The sequence below is a fragment of the Danio rerio genome, chromosome 2 (genome assembly GCF_052040795.2).
Source record: "Danio rerio strain M-AB ecotype USA chromosome 2, GRCz13ab, whole genome shotgun sequence".
NCBI classification, from domain to species: Eukaryota; Metazoa; Chordata; class Actinopteri; order Cypriniformes; family Danionidae; genus Danio; species Danio rerio.
The window spans coordinates 63,797,376-63,817,007 of NC_141022.1; the positions used below are offsets into that span (position 1 = coordinate 63,797,376).

General features: G+C 42.1%; 3 long non-coding RNA genes across 6 annotated transcripts; all 3 read left to right on the plus strand.

The window, feature by feature from the left end:
- The first annotated feature begins 4,384 nt into the window (after positions 1–4,384).
- LOC147846611 (uncharacterized) lies at positions 4,385–5,141 on the plus strand. Of its 2 annotated transcripts, none has more exons than XR_015478021.1 (2): positions 4,385–4,523; positions 4,858–5,141. It is a non-coding gene; the product is annotated as an uncharacterized LOC147846611 (long non-coding RNA). The 2 variants fall into 2 exon arrangements; XR_015478022.1 differs by having other exon boundaries at positions 4,872–5,141.
- A 6,351-nt stretch (positions 5,142–11,492) lies between these two features.
- On the plus strand, positions 11,493–12,263 carry LOC147846612 (uncharacterized). Of its 2 annotated transcripts, none has more exons than XR_015478015.1 (2): positions 11,493–11,631; positions 11,966–12,263. It is a non-coding gene; the product is annotated as an uncharacterized LOC147846612 (long non-coding RNA). The 2 variants fall into 2 exon arrangements; XR_015478016.1 differs by having other exon boundaries at positions 11,980–12,263.
- A 6,337-nt stretch (positions 12,264–18,600) lies between these two features.
- On the plus strand, positions 18,601–19,357 carry LOC147846613 (uncharacterized). 2 transcript variants are annotated; one of them, XR_015478023.1, is made up of 2 exons: positions 18,601–18,739; positions 19,074–19,357. It is a non-coding gene; the product is annotated as an uncharacterized LOC147846613 (long non-coding RNA). The 2 variants fall into 2 exon arrangements; XR_015478024.1 differs by having other exon boundaries at positions 19,088–19,357.
- The last annotated feature ends 275 nt before the right edge of the window (positions 19,358–19,632 follow it).

Genomic DNA, 19,632 nt, shown 5'->3' on the forward strand with positions numbered 1-19,632 from the left:
GATAGTAAAAAGGAGGGCGTCCGTGGGGATTGTTAGATTTTTGGTCTTTTGTATGAAATCGTATGTGTCTCGTAAATAACTGTCGTGTCGCTGTGAGATGGGGTTTAAAAAATATTCTATATATTCGGCTGTATAGTATGATTCGCTATCACAGTCCGATACTATTGGACGGCCTGGTGGTATCTTATGTGGCCTACTCCAGTCTTTCGGGTCTTTGTGAATTTTGGGCAGTAGATAAAATCTCCTTGGCCTGGGAGTGCCCGATCCCATTAAATAAGTTTTTTGGTCCCCGCTGATAATCTTTTTTTCGCACATTTCTTCAAGTATTTCTTTGATTTCTAGTCTCGTTTGGGGGTATATGGGTTCGTTCAAGGGGCTATAGTGTTCTTGTTTGTTAAGTTGTCGATGCCCCTCCCATAAATAGTCCGTTTTGTCCATGAGTACGACCGCGTTTCCTTTGTCCGCAGGTTTGATTACCAACTGGTGATTGCCGTGTAGGTTTTTAATAGCTATTCTTTCATTCTTTGTGAGATTTTCTTCTTCTGACCGGCCCCAATCGAGATGTTTGTACGCGTAATAGTCTGCTTTGATCAATGAGTTGATTTGCGGGGGTAAACTGGATAGTGCTGGAGTCCAATCGGAGTTGTGCGTGAATGGTAGTTTCTGTTTTTGTCTTTTTTTGCCCTCAAAGTATACTTCTAATTTTATTCGTCTGTGATAAGTCTGTAAGCTATGTAATAATTCGATCTTTTGTGTGGTTCTTTTAGTTGAGGGAATGAACGAAAGGCCTTTCCGTAATGTTTCCGTTTGATCTTGGGTTAGTATTACCGTCGATAAATTGACTATGCGTTTGTCTGAGTCCCCTGTTGGGATATTTGGCCTTCCAAGTCTAAAAAATACATCCAGTGTTCTAAAAGTGCTCGGGCCGTACCGGCGGTCCAGTGGATCATGTCGTTCTCTACCCTGAAATCCCTGGATGGTAATGCTGATACATGATGAAGATTGTCCCTGATGTATTTGTTCATGGCCGTGAGATGTGCTTTTTCTTCTTCTGGTAGTGTTTGGCTAAAGTTAATGAGTGGTACGATGATCTCCGTGTGTGGTAAGCGAGCGCGTGCTGTTTTGTATGTTCTGAGTATTTCCTTTTCTGTGGTTGAGATGCACCTTTGTGTACGATTATTGATACCGAACGAGAGCATCAGTACTTCGGGTTCCATTGCGATCGTTGCTTTTTCCACCAAATAACCGGCGTGTTGGAATTTGGCTCCCGGGAAGCTATCCACCTGGAGCTCTACTATATCAAAAGACGGGATCCTTGCTACGTTAGAGTCGCCGATTATCACACATCTCTTTTTTAGGTTGAGGCTCCAGTCTATGTGTTTTTTGTCTGTCTTGATGTGTTTGTAAGGTCTGCCCACCGATTTTGGTGTGGAGGGGGTCACGAGTGTGTGTGTGTCCTTTCTTGGTGTGGCGAGCGCTGTCGATGTGTTCTCAGTGTCGTGTGTGGTATTTTCGGTTTCTTCGGTTCGTGTACTGTCTCTCTGTTCGTTTTCGGTCTCCAATGTAGGGGATGTTCTATGTGCTGCGTTGACTGTATATGTGGCGTAGTCGTCATCCGTTGAGTCCTCCGAGTATAAACTGGGGGAGGTGGCTCTGTCTACATGTGTAGTGGGAGGTCTTGTAGTCGCCGTCGTGTCTGAGGTGTGTCTAGACTGCCCAGTTGTGTCTTCCTTTTCGTTCGTTTTGTTCTTCTCGACAATTGTGTGTGTGCTAAGTTGTTCGTGGGTTGTTTTTGGCTGTTCGGTGGGGGCTTTTTGTTCGGCGGTCTGTTTGTTTTGTGGTGTTTCGATGTCCACCAAGAGGTCAGTGTTAATTCTGCGTGCTGTTCTTTGTGGTAGTGGTTTTGTTGTGTGTATGATTGTAGGCGTAATGCCTGCTGGGGGTGCGAGTGGTGGGAATTCTTCGTCGAAAGACCAGTCGCCCCTGCTGGGAGGAGGGGCGGCTGGCGAAGTCTGTACATGTACGTGTTGTGCCCCTGATTTTGCCCTTGTCGCTGGCGGATCATCTTTACGTTTGTGTGTTCGTGCGTGCGTTTGATTTGTGTTTGGGGCTGGTGGATCTCCGTTTTCGGTGTCTCTCGATGTGTTGCGTTCGTTAGTTTCGGTAAGGAATGTTTCTATTTTTTCGAATGTTGTGGGTTGTATTTTATTTTGTAGGTTTTTGTTGGCCCATCTGGTCGCTATGTCGAGTGCGTGTGGCCAATCCGCTCTGTCGGTGTGCGCTATGAGCTCACGCTTCTTCTGTTGGATGAGGAGCTGGTAATGTTCTCGTAGGATAAGTTGTGTCGTGTACATCCAATTGCGTGCGTTGCCCGTCAATCTCTCGTTTACTCTTTCGTTGGGTAGTAATGGTTTAATCGTGGTGATCAGGTGTGTTTGCAGTCTTTTAAATGTGATGGGTGTGTCGCTTTCTTTTTGTACGTCAATGTTTTTTAATTGGTGTTCCAAGCGAAGGAGATCGTAAACCAGTTTAATCGTGTTTTTGAGCTTCGGTGTTGCGGGCGTATATGCAGATGGGGTAGGATCGCTCGGTTGTGTAAAATATCTCTGGGGTCTTGTTCGCGGTCCCTTTTGTGGCCGTTCTCTCTTGTTGTTTTGTTCGTTACGCCACCTTGGTGTATATTCTGTCCCGTTACCGTCCCTGGAGTAATGTTTGCGTTGAAGGGGACCGTCTGTGCGTGGAGTGTCATCGTGATAGTAAGTCGTTCTTTGTCTGTTTATGTTATGTGGAGTTTCGCGTCTCGTGAAGACCGGGCGAGGCGGTTGGGCGTTTCTGTTGTAGGGAACCCCCTGTGTGTCGTATTGAACGTTTCTGAATTGTCTTTGTCTCTGTGGGAAGTTTGTGTTTTTAGAGTGCGTGTTATTATTTCTGTATCTCCACGTATCGTTGTCTAATTCTACTCTATTTTCTTGTCTTTTGTATTGGGAATTTATAAATTGTCTTTCTCTGTATGGGAGTTCTGCGTTTTTGTAGTGATGTGTGTCACTTCTTGTGTATCTCCATGTGTCGTCGTCTTCACGTGTGATCAGTGCACGTGGTCTGATGTCTTGTCTAGGTTGGGTGTTGTTGTATTGTCTGTACTGATATGTGAAATTGTTGAAACGATGGTGCTCGTCTTGGGCCCCATCGTTTATCCATCTAGTATCTCTAGTAGTCCGGAAACGGACTGTTGGGTGGAAATCATTGTCATGAACACGGTGCGGGCCGGCGTGAACGTCCCACCGCAAGCGGTTGGTGTTCTCACTCCGTTGCTCGTGACTTTGATTTCGAGTACTTTGTTGTACTGCATTGTTCCTAGAAATATATTGGTGTGCTGTGTTAGTGGGATAATCCCAGATCCTAACTCGTTCTCTTGGAGTTAGTCTGGCTCTGTATTCATTAAAGTATCTGTACATCTTTTTTTGTTTTTTGAAAGCTTTGTAGTTTTCTATTTTTTTCTAAATATTTTTTCCTAATTCTATTTTCTAAATCTATAAGGAATTCCTAAAAATCGACGTTCAATGCGTAGCTACGTTTCGAAGTGTATATTTCTTCCTCAGGCTGTGTGCAAGAACGTCGGATTTGTATAGAAGATCAGTGTCTGTGAGTGTCCAAAGAGAGCAGCTTCACAAATGGTGAGCTGGTGAGTGTTCCCTCCCTATTTATAGTCCTGCTGTGAGGGAGAGGGGAGGGGGGAGTGGGGGAGTGGCTATGATCAGTGTGTGAGCTGGTTTGTTCAAATGGTGTTTTAATCGTATTTTAATGTGTATTTTTTGCTTTTAATATATTTAATCATCCTGTTGAAATAATTAAGCGTTTGTTTTGTTAGAAAAATTATTTGTTATGAGTATTTATTATCAAACTTATTTATTTGACTTCCTATGTGGTTTGGATGTTACTTCAAGTGTGTTTGTTCAAGTTGTTTTATAAGTAACTATTTAAGTCATATCTGCGTGGGTTTATTATTTTTATAAGTGTGTAAGGAGTAATTGTTGGTGTCCTTATGGAGTGTTTGTTATTTTGCTGAGTCATTTTGGGTCTAAAATGTTATGACAGGCTGTGTTATTCGAGATAAATTGTATTCCTCATTTTTAATCCTCTTATTGAATGAGTTGGATTATTTCTGTAAGATAAATCAGTGTGTTGAATCGTCTTAAGCCTCAAATAATGTTAGTAATGTTATTAATTGTCAGATAATCCTGGTTTTTAAGTTGTGTTTGTATGGATTCCTTTGATCCTGCTTTAGATAAATGTTAGAAATGAATTGGCTGTGTTTGAAGTAGTTTTAAACGCGAGGGTGTGTGACGTCATCGTCGCGGTGCTTCCGCGATTTACTTCCTGTTTTGTTCGTGGCTCCGGTGACGTCATCATCTCGGCAAACTCCGTCTCTCTGCTTTGTTTTTCGAGCTGGAGTGATTGAATTAACTGGTATGCAGCCCTGTGAATTCCCCTGTTGATCCAGAGGTGTTGGGATAGGATGTTAGGTAAGTATTGTGTGTTTGTTTTGGATGTTAGTCTGAGAATCATGTAAAGTTGTGGATAAGTGTGCCCCTTTGTTTACAAATCGTCCTTTGAGTCTTTGTAACTAATGTTAGAGTGATGAGAGAGGAGGGGAGCTATTATGTATCAAATATTCTCTAAGTTTGTATCGAGTTTTCCTTTTTTGTATCATTATTCACTCCACTCTCTGTGGGGGATTTATATCTGTGTTGAGAGGATCTTGTATGTATGTATGAGTGTGTAGATATAGTCTGGGCTTACTTTTAATTAGGTTTTATGTGATGGGGACTGTATTAAGCATAAAAATTATGTTATTAGTTGTGTATTTACAGGACTGTGTCGTGGTGGAGAGTCGGATTTCGGGATTTCATCTCATCGGACCCAAAGTTCAGAGACGTGGCACGAGCTTGGTTAGGGGAACGAAAAATCCAAAGGCCAGACTGTGTCCGGCCTTGGTTGTGCATTGTCCTACATTTCAACTGACCGCTTCGGATTCCATTTCGACTTCCTCCTTCGTCCAGACCCTCCTCCACTCCTGTTTCTCATTGTTGAATATCATGCTGTTTTATGTATTTTTTGTGAATAAATAAATAATTGTTTTATTTTTTGTTTTTTATTTTTTGATTACTTTGTTTATTTAATTTGTTTATTTGTTTAAAATTAGGTGTGTGTTTTTTATTTGTGTTTTTATTGTTTTATGTGTGCGTGTGTGTGCTTTTTTGTGTCCCTTCGTATATTTACTTTTGTGTTAAGATTCGAGTTAGGGTTTGTCGCGCCGTCCCCCGTGTTTGGGGTATGGTTCCTGTGATTTCAGGTCGTATTAAGAGGGGTTTTAGTGTCAGGGTTACTGACTTTAGGGTTAGGGTGAGTGTAGGGGTTGGGGTTGCATTTTAATTTTTGAAACTTAGGGTTAGTCGCGTAGTCCCCTGAGTCGCTGTGTTTTTAGGTATGATTCACGTAGTTCAGGGCTGCTTAAAAATGAATTATAATTTTAATGTTCAGAGCTGCATAAAAATGAATTTTAATTTTAATGTTAGGGTTACTGACCGTAGGGTTACTGACCGTAGGGTTCCTGGCCGTAGGGTTGGGGTGAGTGTTGGGGTTGCGTTTTGGTTTATGGGAATAGGGTTAGTGGTTGCGTCAGGGTTACCGTCTATGGGGTTGGGGTGAGTGTTGGTGTTGGGTTGTCGTAATCGGAAATTAGGGTTCATCCCGGAGCTCTCCGTGTTTTAGGTTTTGCTGTTTGTTTTTAGTTTTCATTTAGGCCCCTTGGATACACCGTGTCCAATCGCTTGATCCATATTCTTTCAAACCTTAACCTCTCCCGTAATGACCAAAAGGGGCTTGACTGTAAGGCGGTAACCCTGAGGGCTGAGAGTCCATGCATTACAAAATGCTTAACTAATAATTTGCGTTTTTCGATTTTGTTACGTATGTTGTATGTGTGTTGATATGTTCGTAATGAGAGTTGATTCTTAGTTTGTCCAACGTATTGTTTGTGGCATTTCGTACAATAAATTAAGTAGATGCAGTTGCATACCCCCGCCGATGTGTTGCGTTGTGTTTCGTAAATGTTTTTGTTTGTTTTGTTCTGGACCCACCGTCTCACCGTGTAGTGTTTGTGCGCTTCCGCTCTTGTCGGTTTTTGTTGTTGGCTGGTTTTGCTACTGACCAGTGTGTCTAGTAAGTTTTTGTTTCTCTTAAAGGCCGCGATTGGTCTGTGTTTCTGTATAAAACGTGTGGGTTCGATGAATTTGTTGAAGTTTTCTTTTGTTGCTCTATTAAGTTGTTTACTCTGTTGTGAGTAAAATGTGACGAGGGGGATTATTTTGTTGCGTGTGTTTGTTGTTGTTGTTGGGTTTGCGATAGATTGTTGAAATGTTTTGAAAATTTTCCGAAGGTATGTGCGTCCGTATCCCCGTTTTTTAAGTGCCTTAAAGAGGGTTTTAACTGCCATTTTAAAGTCTGTCTCTTGAGAAGATATTCTGTAAAATCTAAGGATTTGTGACTTGATTACTCCCCGAAATGTGTGCTTAGGGTGAAAGCTAGACTTGTGTAGTAGCGAGTGTGTGTCTGTGGGTTTGAAGTAAACTTTGTAGTCCAATTGGTTTTGTTTCTCAAATTTTGGTCCTTTGTATGTGACTACGTCCAAGAAGTTCACTTGTTGGTCGTTGATCTCAAACTTGATTGTGATGGAACTTTGATGATTGTTCAAGTGTGTTGTGAATCTTTGAAATTCCTCTCGGCCGTATGTCCATACTCCCCAAATATCGTCTAGGAATCTGTAATATGCGAATGGTTTTAAGGGAAAATTAGTTAGTGCGGAGTGCTCCCAAGCTGCCATGAATATGTTTGCGTAAGAGGGTGCGAATTTTTTGCCCATGGCGGTGCCCTTTGTTTGCAGATAGAATTTCGAGTTAAATTCAAAGTCGTTTTTGGTGAGATTGATTTCTAATAGTTTGATTATATACTCATCGGGTCTTTTGGGGTCCGGAAAACGCTTGAAGCAATCTTGCACAGCCGATATTCCGGCCTGTGTTTCGATGTTTGTGTAGAGACTGTCTATGTCGATAGTAAAAAGGAGGGCGTCCGTGGGGATTGTTAGATTTTTGGTCTTTTGTATGAAATCGTATGTGTCTCGTAAATAACTGTCGTGTCGCTGTGAGATGGGGTTTAAAAAATATTCTATATATTCGGCTGTATAGTATGATTCGCTATCACAGTCCGATACTATTGGACGGCCTGGTGGTATCTTATGTGGCCTACTCCAGTCTTTCGGGTCTTTGTGAATTTTGGGCAGTAGATAAAATCTCCTTGGCCTGGGAGTGCCCGATCCCATTAAATAAGTTTTTTGGTCCCCGCTGATAATCTTTTTTTCGCACATTTCTTCAAGTATTTCTTTGATTTCTAGTCTCGTTTGGGGGTATATGGGTTCGTTCAAGGGGCTATAGTGTTCTTGTTTGTTAAGTTGTCGATGCCCCTCCCATAAATAGTCCGTTTTGTCCATGAGTACGACCGCGTTTCCTTTGTCCGCAGGTTTGATTACCAACTGGTGATTGCCGTGTAGGTTTTTAATAGCTATTCTTTCATTCTTTGTGAGATTTTCTTCTTCTGACCGGCCCCAATCGAGATGTTTGTACGCGTAATAGTCTGCTTTGATCAATGAGTTGATTTGCGGGGGTAAACTGGATAGTGCTGGAGTCCAATCGGAGTTGTGCGTGAATGGTAGTTTCTGTTTTTGTCTTTTTTTGCCCTCAAAGTATACTTCTAATTTTATTCGTCTGTGATAAGTCTGTAAGCTATGTAATAATTCGATCTTTTGTGTGGTTCTTTTAGTTGAGGGAATGAACGAAAGGCCTTTCCGTAATGTTTCCGTTTGATCTTGGGTTAGTATTACCGTCGATAAATTGACTATGCGTTTGTCTGAGTCCCCTGTTGGGATATTTGGCCTTCCAAGTCTAAAAAATACATCCAGTGTTCTAAAAGTGCTCGGGCCGTACCGGCGGTCCAGTGGATCATGTCGTTCTCTACCCTGAAATCCCTGGATGGTAATGCTGATACATGATGAAGATTGTCCCTGATGTATTTGTTCATGGCCGTGAGATGTGCTTTTTCTTCTTCTGGTAGTGTTTGGCTAAAGTTAATGAGTGGTACGATGATCTCCGTGTGTGGTAAGCGAGCGCGTGCTGTTTTGTATGTTCTGAGTATTTCCTTTTCTGTGGTTGAGATGCACCTTTGTGTACGATTATTGATACCGAACGAGAGCATCAGTACTTCGGGTTCCATTGCGATCGTTGCTTTTTCCACCAAATAACCGGCGTGTTGGAATTTGGCTCCCGGGAAGCTATCCACCTGGAGCTCTACTATATCAAAAGACGGGATCCTTGCTACGTTAGAGTCGCCGATTATCACACATCTCTTTTTTAGGTTGAGGCTCCAGTCTATGTGTTTTTTGTCTGTCTTGATGTGTTTGTAAGGTCTGCCCACCGATTTTGGTGTGGAGGGGGTCACGAGTGTGTGTGTGTCCTTTCTTGGTGTGGCGAGCGCTGTCGATGTGTTCTCAGTGTCGTGTGTGGTATTTTCGGTTTCTTCGGTTCGTGTACTGTCTCTCTGTTCGTTTTCGGTCTCCAATGTAGGGGATGTTCTATGTGCTGCGTTGACTGTATATGTGGCGTAGTCGTCATCCGTTGAGTCCTCCGAGTATAAACTGGGGGAGGTGGCTCTGTCTACATGTGTAGTGGGAGGTCTTGTAGTCGCCGTCGTGTCTGAGGTGTGTCTAGACTGCCCAGTTGTGTCTTCCTTTTCGTTCGTTTTGTTCTTCTCGACAATTGTGTGTGTGCTAAGTTGTTCGTGGGTTGTTTTTGGCTGTTCGGTGGGGGCTTTTTGTTCGGCGGTCTGTTTGTTTTGTGGTGTTTCGATGTCCACCAAGAGGTCAGTGTTAAGTCTGCGTGCTGTTCTTTGTGGTAGTGGTTTTGTTGTGTGTATGATTGTAGGCGTAATGCCTGCTGGGGGTGCGAGTGGTGGGAATTCTTCGTCGAAAGACCAGTCGCCCCTGCTGGGAGGAGGGGCGGCTGGCGAAGTCTGTACATGTACGTGTTGTGCCCCTGATTTTGCCCTTGTCGCTGGCGGATCATCTTTACGTTTGTGTGTTCGTGCGTGCGTTTGATTTGTGTTTGGGGCTGGTGGATCTCCGTTTTCGGTGTCTCTCGATGTGTTGCGTTCGTTAGTTTCGGTAAGGAATGTTTCTATTTTTTCGAATGTTGTGGGTTGTATTTTATTTTGTAGGTTTTTGTTGGCCCATCTGGTCGCTATGTCGAGTGCGTGTGGCCAATCCGCTCTGTCGGTGTGCGCTATGAGCTCACGCTTCTTCTGTTGGATGAGGAGCTGGTAATGTTCTCGTAGGATAAGTTGTGTCGTGTACATCCAATTGCGTGCGTTGCCCGTCAATCTCTCGTTTACTCTTTCGTTGGGTAGTAATGGTTTAATCGTGGTGATCAGGTGTGTTTGCAGTCTTTTAAATGTGATGGGTGTGTCGCTTTCTTTTTGTACGTCAATGTTTTTTAATTGGTGTTCCAAGCGAAGGAGATCGTAAACCAGTTTAATCGTGTTTTTGAGCTTCGGTGTTGCGGGCGTATATGCAGATGGGGTAGGATCGCTCGGTTGTGTAAAATATCTCTGGGGTCTTGTTCGCGGTCCCTTTTGTGGCCGTTCTCTCTTGTTGTTTTGTTCGTTACGCCACCTTGGTGTATATTCTGTCCCGTTACCGTCCCTGGAGTAATGTTTGCGTTGAAGGGGACCGTCTGTGCGTGGAGTGTCATCGTGATAGTAAGTCGTTCTTTGTCTGTTTATGTTATGTGGAGTTTCGCGTCTCGTGAAGACCGGGCGAGGCGGTTGGGCGTTTCTGTTGTAGGGAACCCCCTGTGTGTCGTATTGAACGTTTCTGAATTGTCTTTGTCTCTGTGGGAAGTTTGTGTTTTTAGAGTGCGTGTTATTATTTCTGTATCTCCACGTATCGTTGTCTAATTCTACTCTATTTTCTTGTCTTTTGTATTGGGAATTTATAAATTGTCTTTCTCTGTATGGGAGTTCTGCGTTTTTGTAGTGATGTGTGTCACTTCTTGTGTATCTCCATGTGTCGTCGTCTTCACGTGTGATCAGTGCACGTGGTCTGATGTCTTGTCTAGGTTGGGTGTTGTTGTATTGTCTGTACTGATATGTGAAATTGTTGAAACGATGGTGCTCGTCTTGGGCCCCATCGTTTATCCATCTAGTATCTCTAGTAGTCCGGAAACGGACTGTTGGGTGGAAATCATTGTCATGAACACGGTGCGGGCCGGCGTGAACGTCCCACCGCAAGCGGTTGGTGTTCTCACTCCGTTGCTCGTGACTTTGATTTCGAGTACTTTGTTGTACTGCATTGTTCCTAGAAATATATTGGTGTGCTGTGTTAGTGGGATAATCCCAGATCCTAACTCGTTCTCTTGGAGTTAGTCTGGCTCTGTATTCATTAAAGTATCTGTACATCTTTTTTTGTTTTTTGAAAGCTTTGTAGTTTTCTATTTTTTTCTAAATATTTTTTCCTAATTCTATTTTCTAAATCTATAAGGAATTCCTAAAAATCGACGTTCAATGCGTAGCTACGTTTCGAAGTGTATATTTCTTCCTCAGGCTGTGTGCAAGAACGTCGGATTTGTATAGAAGATCAGTGTCTGTGAGTGTCCAAAGAGAGCAGCTTCACAAATGGTGAGCTGGTGAGTGTTCCCTCCCTATTTATAGTCCTGCTGTGAGGGAGAGGGGAGGGGGGAGTGGGGGAGTGGCTATGATCAGTGTGTGAGCTGGTTTGTTCAAATGGTGTTTTAATCGTATTTTAATGTGTATTTTTTGCTTTTAATATATTTAATCATCCTGTTGAAATAATTAAGCGTTTGTTTTGTTAGAAAAATTATTTGTTATGAGTATTTATTATCAAACTTATTTATTTGACTTCCTATGTGGTTTGGATGTTACTTCAAGTGTGTTTGTTCAAGTTGTTTTATAAGTAACTATTTAAGTCATATCTGCGTGGGTTTATTATTTTTATAAGTGTGTAAGGAGTAATTGTTGGTGTCCTTATGGAGTGTTTGTTATTTTGCTGAGTCATTTTGGGTCTAAAATGTTATGACAGGCTGTGTTATTCGAGATAAATTGTATTCCTCATTTTTAATCCTCTTATTGAATGAGTTGGATTATTTCTGTAAGATAAATCAGTGTGTTGAATCGTCTTAAGCCTCAAATAATGTTAGTAATGTTATTAATTGTCAGATAATCCTGGTTTTTAAGTTGTGTTTGTATGGATTCCTTTGATCCTGCTTTAGATAAATGTTAGAAATGAATTGGCTGTGTTTGAAGTAGTTTTAAACGCGAGGGTGTGTGACGTCATCGTCGCGGTGCTTCCGCGATTTACTTCCTGTTTTGTTCGTGGCTCCGGTGACGTCATCATCTCGGCAAACTCCGTCTCTCTGCTTTGTTTTTCGAGCTGGAGTGATTGAATTAACTGGTATGCAGCCCTGTGAATTCCCCTGTTGATCCAGAGGTGTTGGGATAGGATGTTAGGTAAGTATTGTGTGTTTGTTTTGGATGTTAGTCTGAGAATCATGTAAAGTTGTGGATAAGTGTGCCCCTTTGTTTACAAATCGTCCTTTGAGTCTTTGTAACTAATGTTAGAGTGATGAGAGAGGAGGGGAGCTATTATGTATCAAATATTCTCTAAGTTTGTATCGAGTTTTCCTTTTTTGTATCATTATTCACTCCACTCTCTGTGGGGGATTTATATCTGTGTTGAGAGGATCTTGTATGTATGTATGAGTGTGTAGATATAGTCTGGGCTTACTTTTAATTAGGTTTTATGTGATGGGGACTGTATTAAGCATAAAAATTATGTTATTAGTTGTGTATTTACAGGACTGTGTCGTGGTGGAGAGTCGGATTTCGGGATTTCATCTCATCGGACCCAAAGTTCAGAGACGTGGCACGAGCTTGGTTAGGGGAACGAAAAATCCAAAGGCCAGACTGTGTCCGGCCTTGGTTGTGCATTGTCCTACATTTCAACTGACCGCTTCGGATTCCATTTCGACTTCCTCCTTCGTCCAGACCCTCCTCCACTCCTGTTTCTCATTGTTGAATATCATGCTGTTTTATGTATTTTTTGTGAATAAATAAATAATTGTTTTATTTTTTGTTTTTTATTTTTTGATTACTTTGTTTATTTAATTTGTTTATTTGTTTAAAATTAGGTGTGTGTTTTTTATTTGTGTTTTTATTGTTTTATGTGTGCGTGTGTGTGCTTTTTTGTGTCCCTTCGTATATTTACTTTTGTGTTAAGATTCGAGTTAGGGTTTGTCGCGCCGTCCCCCGTGTTTGGGGTATGGTTCCTGTGATTTCAGGTCGTATTAAGAGGGGTTTTAGTGTCAGGGTTACTGACTTTAGGGTTAGGGTGAGTGTAGGGGTTGGGGTTGCATTTTAATTTTTGAAACTTAGGGTTAGTCGCGTAGTCCCCTGAGTCGCTGTGTTTTTAGGTATGATTCACGTAGTTCAGGGCTGCTTAAAAATGAATTATAATTTTAATGTTCAGAGCTGCATAAAAATGAATTTTAATTTTAATGTTAGGGTTACTGACCGTAGGGTTACTGACCGTAGGGTTCCTGGCCGTAGGGTTGGGGTGAGTGTTGGGGTTGCGTTTTGGTTTATGGGAATAGGGTTAGTGGTTGCGTCAGGGTTACCGTCTATGGGGTTGGGGTGAGTGTTGGTGTTGGGTTGTCGTAATCGGAAATTAGGGTTCATCCCGGAGCTCTCCGTGTTTTAGGTTTTGCTGTTTGTTTTTAGTTTTCATTTAGGCCCCTTGGATACACCGTGTCCAATCGCTTGATCCATATTCTTTCAAACCTTAACCTCTCCCGTAATGACCAAAAGGGGCTTGACTGTAAGGCGGTAACCCTGAGGGCTGAGAGTCCATGCATTACAAAATGCTTAACTAATAATTTGCGTTTTTCGATTTTGTTACGTATGTTGTATGTGTGTTGATATGTTCGTAATGAGAGTTGATTCTTAGTTTGTCCAACGTATTGTTTGTGGCATTTCGTACAATAAATTAAGTAGATGCAGTTGCATACCCCCGCCGATGTGTTGCGTTGTGTTTCGTAAATGTTTTTGTTTGTTTTGTTCTGGACCCACCGTCTCACCGTGTAGTGTTTGTGCGCTTCCGCTCTTGTCGGTTTTTGTTGTTGGCTGGTTTTGCTACTGACCAGTGTGTCTAGTAAGTTTTTGTTTCTCTTAAAGGCCGCGATTGGTCTGTGTTTCTGTATAAAACGTGTGGGTTCGATGAATTTGTTGAAGTTTTCTTTTGTTGCTCTATTAAGTTGTTTACTCTGTTGTGAGTAAAATGTGACGAGGGGGATTATTTTGTTGCGTGTGTTTGTTGTTGTTGTTGGGTTTGCGATAGATTGTTGAAATGTTTTGAAAATTTTCCGAAGGTATGTGCGTCCGTATCCCCGTTTTTTAAGTGCCTTAAAGAGGGTTTTAACTGCCATTTTAAAGTCTGTCTCTTGAGAAGATATTCTGTAAAATCTAAGGATTTGTGACTTGATTACTCCCCGAAATGTGTGCTTAGGGTGAAAGCTAGACTTGTGTAGTAGCGAGTGTGTGTCTGTGGGTTTGAAGTAAACTTTGTAGTCCAATTGGTTTTGTTTCTCAAATTTTGGTCCTTTGTATGTGACTACGTCCAAGAAGTTCACTTGTTGGTCGTTGATCTCAAACTTGATTGTGATGGAACTTTGATGATTGTTCAAGTGTGTTGTGAATCTTTGAAATTCCTCTCGGCCGTATGTCCATACTCCCCAAATATCGTCTAGGAATCTGTAATATGCGAATGGTTTTAAGGGAAAATTAGTTAGTGCGGAGTGCTCCCAAGCTGCCATGAATATGTTTGCGTAAGAGGGTGCGAATTTTTTGCCCATGGCGGTGCCCTTTGTTTGCAGATAGAATTTCGAGTTAAATTCAAAGTCGTTTTTGGTGAGATTGATTTCTAATAGTTTGATTATATACTCATCGGGTCTTTTGGGGTCCGGAAAACGCTTGAAGCAATCTTGCACAGCCGATATTCCGGCCTGTGTTTCGATGTTTGTGTAGAGACTGTCTATGTCGATAGTAAAAAGGAGGGCGTCCGTGGGGATTGTTAGATTTTTGGTCTTTTGTATGAAATCGTATGTGTCTCGTAAATAACTGTCGTGTCGCTGTGAGATGGGGTTTAAAAAATATTCTATATATTCGGCTGTATAGTATGATTCGCTATCACAGTCCGATACTATTGGACGGCCTGGTGGTATCTTATGTGGCCTACTCCAGTCTTTCGGGTCTTTGTGAATTTTGGGCAGTAGATAAAATCTCCTTGGCCTGGGAGTGCCCGATCCCATTAAATAAGTTTTTTGGTCCCCGCTGATAATCTTTTTTTCGCACATTTCTTCAAGTATTTCTTTGATTTCTAGTCTCGTTTGGGGGTATATGGGTTCGTTCAAGGGGCTATAGTGTTCTTGTTTGTTAAGTTGTCGATGCCCCTCCCATAAATAGTCCGTTTTGTCCATGAGTACGACCGCGTTTCCTTTGTCCGCAGGTTTGATTACCAACTGGTGATTGCCGTGTAGGTTTTTAATAGCTATTCTTTCATTCTTTGTGAGATTTTCTTCTTCTGACCGGCCCCAATCGAGATGTTTGTACGCGTAATAGTCTGCTTTGATCAATGAGTTGATTTGCGGGGGTAAACTGGATAGTGCTGGAGTCCAATCGGAGTTGTGCGTGAATGGTAGTTTCTGTTTTTGTCTTTTTTTGCCCTCAAAGTATACTTCTAATTTTATTCGTCTGTGATAAGTCTGTAAGCTATGTAATAATTCGATCTTTTGTGTGGTTCTTTTAGTTGAGGGAATGAACGAAAGGCCTTTCCGTAATGTTTCCGTTTGATCTTGGGTTAGTATTACCGTCGATAAATTGACTATGCGTTTGTCTGAGTCCCCTGTTGGGATATTTGGCCTTCCAAGTCTAAAAAATACATCCAGTGTTCTAAAAGTGCTCGGGCCGTACCGGCGGTCCAGTGGATCATGTCGTTCTCTACCCTGAAATCCCTGGATGGTAATGCTGATACATGATGAAGATTGTCCCTGATGTATTTGTTCATGGCCGTGAGATGTGCTTTTTCTTCTTCTGGTAGTGTTTGGCTAAAGTTAATGAGTGGTACGATGATCTCCGTGTGTGGTAAGCGAGCGCGTGCTGTTTTGTATGTTCTGAGTATTTCCTTTTCTGTGGTTGAGATGCACCTTTGTGTACGATTATTGATACCGAACGAGAGCATCAGTACTTCGGGTTCCATTGCGATCGTTGCTTTTTCCACCAAATAACCGGCGTGTTGGAATTTGGCTCCCGGGAAGCTATCCACCTGGAGCTCTACTATATCAAAAGACGGGATCCTTGCTACGTTAGAGTCGCCGATTATCACACATCTCTTTTTTAGGTTGAGGCTCCAGTCTATGTGTTTTTTGTCTGTCTTGATGTGTTTGTAAGGTCTGCCCACCGATTTTGGTGTGGAGGGGGTCACGAGTGTGTGTGTGTCCTTTCTTGGTGTGGCGAGCGCTGTCGATGTGTTCTCAGTGTCGTGTGTGGTATTTTCGGTTTCTTCGGTTCGTGTACTGTCTCTCTGTTCGTTTTCGGTCTCCAATGTAGGGGATGTTCTATGTGCTGCGTTGACTGTATATGTGGCGTAGTCGTCATCCGTTGAGTCCTCCGAGTATAAACTGGGGGAGGTGGCTCTGTCTACATGTGTAGTGGGAGGTCTTGTAGTCGCCGTCGTGTCTGAGGTGTGTCTAGACTGCCCAGTTGTGTCTTCCTTTTCGTTCGTTTTGTTCTTCTCGACAATTGTGTGTGTGCTAAGTTGTTCGTGGGTTGTTTTTGGCTGTTCGGTGGGGGCTTTTTGTTCGGCGGTCTGTTTGTTTTGTGGTGTTTCGATGTCCACCAAGAGGTCAGTGTTAATTCTGCGTGCTGTTCTTTGTGGTAGTGGTTTTGTTGTGTGTATGATTGTAGGCGTAATGCCTGCTGGGGGTGCGAGTGGTGGGAATTCTTCGTCGAAAGACCAGTCGCCCCTGCTGGGAGGAGGGGCGGCTGGCGAAGTCTGTACATGTACGTGTTGTGCCCCTGATTTTGCCCTTGTCGCTGGCGGATCATCTTTACGTTTGTGTGTTCGTGCGTGCGTTTGATTTGTGTTTGGGGCTGGTGGATCTCCGTTTTCGGTGTCTCTCGATGTGTTGCGTTCGTTAGTTTCGGTAAGGAATGTTTCTATTTTTTCGAATGTTGTGGGTTGTATTTTATTTTGTAGGTTTTTGTTGGCCCATCTGGTCGCTATGTCGAGTGCGTGTGGCCAATCCGCTCTGTCGGTGTGCGCTATGAGCTCACGCTTCTTCTGTTGGATGAGGAGCTGGTAATGTTCTCGTAGGATAAGTTGTGTCGTGTACATCCAATTGCGTGCGTTGCCCGTCAATCTCTCGTTTACTCTTTCGTTGGGTAGTAATGGTTTAATCGTGGTGATCAGGTGTGTTTGCAGTCTTTTAAATGTGATGGGTGTGTCGCTTTCTTTTTGTACGTCAATGTTTTTTAATTGGTGTTCCAAGCGAAGGAGATCGTAAACCAGTTTAATCGTGTTTTTGAGCTTCGGTGTTGCGGGCGTATATGCAGATGGGGTAGGATCGCTCGGTTGTGTAAAATATCTCTGGGGTCTTGTTCGCGGTCCCTTTTGTGGCCGTTCTCTCTTGTTGTTTTGTTCGTTACGCCACCTTGGTGTATATTCTGTCCCGTTACCGTCCCTGGAGTAATGTTTGCGTTGAAGGGGACCGTCTGTGCGTGGAGTGTCATCGTGATAGTAAGTCGTTCTTTGTCTGTTTATGTTATGTGGAGTTTCGCGTCTCGTGAAGACCGGGCGAGGCGGTTGGGCGTTTCTGTTGTAGGGAACCCCCTGTGTGTCGTATTGAACGTTTCTGAATTGTCTTTGTCTCTGTGGGAAGTTTGTGTTTTTAGAGTGCGTGTTATTATTTCTGTATCTCCACGTATCGTTGTCTAATTCTACTCTATTTTCTTGTCTTTTGTATTGGGAATTTATAAATTGTCTTTCTCTGTATGGGAGTTCTGCGTTTTTGTAGTGATGTGTGTCACTTCTTGTGTATCTCCATGTGTCGTCGTCTTCACGTGTGATCAGTGCACGTGGTCTGATGTCTTGTCTAGGTTGGGTGTTGTTGTATTGTCTGTACTGATATGTGAAATTGTTGAAACGATGGTGCTCGTCTTGGGCCCCATCGTTTATCCATCTAGTATCTCTAGTAGTCCGGAAACGGACTGTTGGGTGGAAATCATTGTCATGAACACGGTGCGGGCCGGCGTGAACGTCCCACCGCAAGCGGTTGGTGTTCTCACTCCGTTGCTCGTGACTTTGATTTCGAGTACTTTGTTGTACTGCATTGTTCCTAGAAATATATTGGTGTGCTGTGTTAGTGGGATAATCCCAGATCCTAACTCGTTCTCTTGGAGTTAGTCTGGCTCTGTATTCATTAAAGTATCTGTACATCTTTTTTTGTTTTTTGAAAGCTTTGTAGTTTTCTATTTTTTTCTAAATATTTTTTCCTAATTCTATTTTCTAAATCTATAAGGAATTCCTAAAAATCGACGTTCAATGCGTAGCTACGTTTCGAAGTGTATATTTCTTCCTCAGGCTGTGTGCAAGAACGTCGGATTTGTATAGAAGATCAGTGTCTGTGAGTGTCCAAAGAGAGCAGCTTCACAAATGGTGAGCTGGTGAGTGTTCCCTCCCTATTTATAGTCCTGCTGTGAGGGAGAGGGGAGGGGGGAGTGGGGGAGTGGCTATGATCAGTGTGTGAGCTGGTTTGTTCAAATGGTGTTTTAATCGTATTTTAATGTGTATTTTTTGCTTTTAATATATTTAATCATCCTGTTGAAATAATTAAGCGTTTGTTTTGTTAGAAAAATTATTTGTTATGAGTATTTATTATCAAACTTATTTATTTGACTTCCTATGTGGTTTGGATGTTACTTCAAGTGTGTTTGTTCAAGTTGTTTTATAAGTAACTATTTAAGTCATATCTGCGTGGGTTTATTATTTTTATAAGTGTGTAAGGAGTAATTGTTGGTGTCCTTATGGAGTGTTTGTTATTTTGCTGAGTCATTTTGGGTCTAAAATGTTATGACAGGCTGTGTTATTCGAGATAAATTGTATTCCTCATTTTTAATCCTCTTATTGAATGAGTTGGATTATTTCTGTAAGATAAATCAGTGTGTTGAATCGTCTTAAGCCTCAAATAATGTTAGTAATGTTATTAATTGTCAGATAATCCTGGTTTTTAAGTTGTGTTTGTATGGATTCCTTTGATCCTGCTTTAGATAAATGTTAGAAATGAATTGGCTGTGTTTGAAGTAGTTTTAAACGCGAGGGTGTGTGACGTCATCGTCGCGGTGCTTCCGCGATTTACTTCCTGTTTTGTTCGTGGCTCCGGTGACGTCATCATCTCGGCAAACTCCGTCTCTCTGCTTTGTTTTTCGAGCTGGAGTGATTGAATTAACTGGTATGCAGCCCTGTGAATTCCCCTGTTGATCCAGAGGTGTTGGGATAGGATGTTAGGTAAGTATTGTGTGTTTGTTTTGGATGTTAGTCTGAGAATCATGTAAAGTTGTGGATAAGTGTGCCCCTTTGTTTACAAATCGTCCTTTGAGTCTTTGTAACTAATGTTAGAGTGATGAGAGAGGAGGGGAGCTATTATGTATCAAATATTCTCTAAGTTTGTATCGAGTTTTCCTTTTTTGTATCATTATTCACTCCACTCTCTGTGGGGGATTTATATCTGTGTTGAGAGGATCTTGTATGTATGTATGAGTGTGTAGATATAGTCTGGGCTTACTTTTAATTAGGTTTTATGTGATGGGGACTGTATTAAGCATAAAAATTATGTTATTAGTTGTGTATTTACAGGACTGTGTCGTGGTGGAGAGTCGGATTTCGGGATTTCATCTCATCGGACCCAAAGTTCAGAGACGTGGCACGAGCTTGGTTAGGGGAACGAAAAATCCAAAGGCCAGACTGTGTCCGGCCTTGGTTGTGCATTGTCCTACATTTCAACTGACCGCTTCGGATTCCATTTCGACTTCCTCCTTCGTCCAGACCCTCCTCCACTCCTGTTTCTCATTGTTGAATATCATGCTGTTTTATGTATTTTTTGTGAATAAATAAATAATTGTTTTATTTTTTGTTTTTTATTTTTTGATTACTTTGTTTATTTAATTTGTTTATTTGTTTAAAATTAGGTGTGTGTTTTTTATTTGTGTTTTTATTGTTTTATGTGTGCGTGTGTGTGCTTTTTTGTGTCCCTTCGTATATTTACTTTTGTGTTAAGATTCGAGTTAGGGTTTGTCGCGCCGTCCCCCGTGTTTGGGGTATGGTTCCTGTGATTTCAGGTCGTATTAAGAGGGGTTTTAGTGTCAGGGTTACTGACTTTAGGGTTAGGGTGAGTGTAGGGG